Here is a 3,694-nt window from a genome sequence, read left to right as displayed (position 1 = left end):
GTAGATCCTGATGGAGGGGAGGTAGGGAGTGTAGCCAGGATACAGTAAATGAGGAAAACACTATTTTCAATAAAGGGGGGATCTCCTCTGCTGATGGTAGCAATTCTCTGAGTGTTTCCCAGCGTTCAGTGAACAACAGCTCTGCACCATAAGGTGACTGAGAAAAAGGACAGTCCTCATCCTCAAAGAACACAGCACCCTTTGCGAGGGAACCTCAGGTCCCTCTTATTAACCGACCTTCGTAAAGACACAAGAAAAAAGAACAGAACTTATGATGTTTTCTGGGATTAGTGGACCTTGTATTTTTCTTTTTAGACAGGGTCTTACTTTGCAGCCTTAGCTGGCTTGGAACTTCCAATAGACGCAACCACCTCCTGAGTCCTGGAATTAAGGGCGTGCACCATGACCCTAGGCTGAAGCTTTCCCCTTGTAGAAATAATTAAACTTGTCAATGTCCCTTCTCCAGACCAATCATGCAAAAGTGTGCATGTATGTGCGCACACACAGAGGACTGAAGATAGGGCTTTAAATGCCTATCACAGTCCTGTTATCCTTTTAATATAGAGAAAACTGTGTGGATAGACAAGGCCCTAAAATCCTGATTACCCTCTGATTGCCGGGAGTCCACATCCAAGTTCATTAGGCCTCTTCACACGACTGCTCAGACTCATTCAGTCCTTCAGCTAAGACCTGGTCCCTAGTGTTCACCGACCAACGGACATGTCACACACACACACACACACACACACACACACACACACACACACACACGAGGACCATCTTGATCAAGCAAGCAAGACAAACAATAGTCCCAAACTACTACTGTGGTGAGAAAAAATAGAGTCATATGATAATGCCCATTGTAGAGTCACATGATAACGCAGAATACAGAAAGTGGTTACATGGCTAGCTAGCCATTGTCAGGCCCCGGGGAACTTGGTCTTCATGAACCTCAGATGGGTTTGAAGATGTCATGGCTGCTGAGGAGCACAGTGGTAGAGAACATTCCAGAAGAAAATGAATGAATGCTATAAAATGGTCTTGGTTGGTGGTTCACATGTTCCTAGGCCACTGGGAGTTCCAGAGAACCTTCCATAGTGAGGTCAGCACTGTTCTCATGATGTATTGTCCTTTTCAGCAGGTTGATTGGCATTTGCACGGATGCTATTATGAAATTTCCTGTGGGTGAAGATTCTGGGGCCTCTACACTAATCAAGGCAGGGGCACCAGCACACCCTGGCAGTCGCTGTGTTAATATCCCTCACCATGTGCACCTGCAAGAACCCTCGCACACCTGTCACTTAACTGTGCTTTTGATTAAGCAGAAGTTATTAAATCACAGCTCAAGAGCATACATCTTTTAATATTCTGTGTGGCAAAGGGAAGCTCACACAATGTGTGGCCACTACACACAGCAGTGTGGTGGTGGGTATGAAGAAAAACATCCGTTTGACTTCTCTTGAACTGCAAAGAGAGCTAGTGGCCTTTATGGTAGAACATTATTTCTTTTCTTGCAAGAAACACACAAAAAAAATTAAAAACCCAACAGACTATGGTTATTCAAATGATCTAGTTAGCAGAAATTTTCCTGTAAATGAATAAATTATGTTTGTCATGTAAAGGAAAATAACGGATAGCATTTGCTGCCAAAGATAAAAATTCAAGCTTCCAAACACAAATTAAACATGTTAGAAAACCAGTGGCCACACCCAGGGCTTGACAGCGCTCAGGCACTTAAAGGTTTTATTGAGATGACACAAATTGATGACATTTTGAAGTGTTGTAGAACGAGGCATGCCAACATTTAGAAAACTGCATAACTCAATGAGCTCATCGTTTCCAAACACTAACCTTGAGGTTCTAAGATCACGCACGGGTAAAGAGCCATTCAAAAGCATGAGAGGGCATGATGGATTTTAATACCACAGAGTAGGAAACGTTCTCTGTCCTGGTTTCATGCAATTAACACTCCCCATCCCCAACCCCACATGGCTGTGGCTTACAAGACAAAGTTTTGTCTGGCTCCTCTCGACTCTGCCATTTTCTTTCAAATCACCACACCAACCTCGTCCTCTATACAAGCTCCCACGAAAAGGTGTGGCCCACATTTAGGGTGGGTATCCCCATCTCAAGTGATCTTGATGTAAGCTGTGTCTTCCTACCTCAAATGAGTCAGTTAGCTAAAAATCCCTCATAGGTGTGCCCTGTGATTTTAAGTTAATTCCAAATGTAATCAAGTTGACAACTAAGAATAGCTATCACAAACTATATTTTCTATATATAAAGCCAGATTTTTTTCATATACCACTGCAACAGAAAGGACACCGCTGACTTGAATTCAGAAAGTAATATGAAAACTAACTGTTTTCGGTTAATTCAGACATTTGGAAAATGCTGCCATTAGCTTGTTTGGGGAACGAGCGGCATTTCATAAAAAAAAAAAATTGATGCCAAAATTTTCTGGTTTTTACTATTGATATTTTAAAATGAATTGCAAACACATAACCTAAAATTCCTTGGCTTTAATTTCTGACATGAAAATATTGATTTACATAGCCCACATCCATAAAACCTTTCCAGTTATCAATATTTCTTAAGGGTTTGGAAGAATCCTCTGATCCAAATATTTAAGAACTGCTGGAATTGATTATTTTGCAGTAAACTCGCTGTGTTGAATTTCAGAGGCTGAACAGGGAGAGTTTTTTCCTTCTCAGGCAAAATCAGTTGCACTAAAGACAGCTGGCCCTCCATGCTGAGTCAGCAGCCTTTAGGACTCCATCTTGTGGCTCTGTCGTTTCAACACACTAATGCTAGGACAGCCACCATGCCACAGCAAGCTTATACGGCAAGCTGGCTCTTCTCGATGCTCATGTGTTACTTGCCACAGCTCATACAGCAGAACTGGTCACATGACTTCACCTACCTGTAAAAGGACTGGGAAATGTGAGCAAGCGTGCAAAGATTTAGAGAGCAGTACATGGCTCTAACTGGTCCATGCAGAGAACATGCAGTGAGTAACTAAATCTCCACAGGGAGAGGGGATGGGAGCGTCTCAGATCAAGTGAAAGGAAGCCTGAGGCGTGAAACCTACGGGCTGAGGAAACACAGAGGTCAGATTCTATAGTCCCGTCTCAAAAGGTTCAGTCTAGTTGGAAAGGATGGGTGATAACAGCTGTCTTTATCTTTTGAAGGACCACAGAGACTGTGGAAGAAAATGAATACAGAGGTTACAGACAATACGGGTTGGATCATAAACGTGGTCTAATTTCCATCTTTCATAATGCTACTTTTGCCGACTGGAAGTCACGTAAGAGCAGGATCAAGAAGACCCTGGAATGTTTTATTGTTTTAACCACACTTGTATTTTATGTATAGCAATATAGATTAGTCCTTAACTATTTTAGCAGAATCTGGTCACACCGAGGCAACGGCACTAGTCTAGACATAAATGATAGTATTCTACAGGTTCCCTTTCTTTGAGCACACAACTAAAAGTGTTTGGTGACCAAACTATTGGCCCCAATTTACAAATACAGTACAGTACCACTGTCTCTGAACAGCAAGATTGTTCAGCAGTTGCTATGAAATGAGAGATATCATATAGAAGTTCCACCCACCCCCCATTCATCCATCCATCTATCCATCCACCCACCCATCCGCCCATCCATCCATGCATCCACTCACCCATCCATCT

Source organism: Microtus ochrogaster, linkage group LG1 (assembly GCF_000317375.1).
Source record: "Microtus ochrogaster isolate Prairie Vole_2 linkage group LG1, MicOch1.0, whole genome shotgun sequence".
NCBI lineage: Eukaryota > Metazoa > Chordata > Mammalia > Rodentia > Cricetidae > Microtus > Microtus ochrogaster.
The sequence above is the reverse complement of the archived record's forward strand: the minus strand, read 5'-3'. Positions refer to the sequence as shown.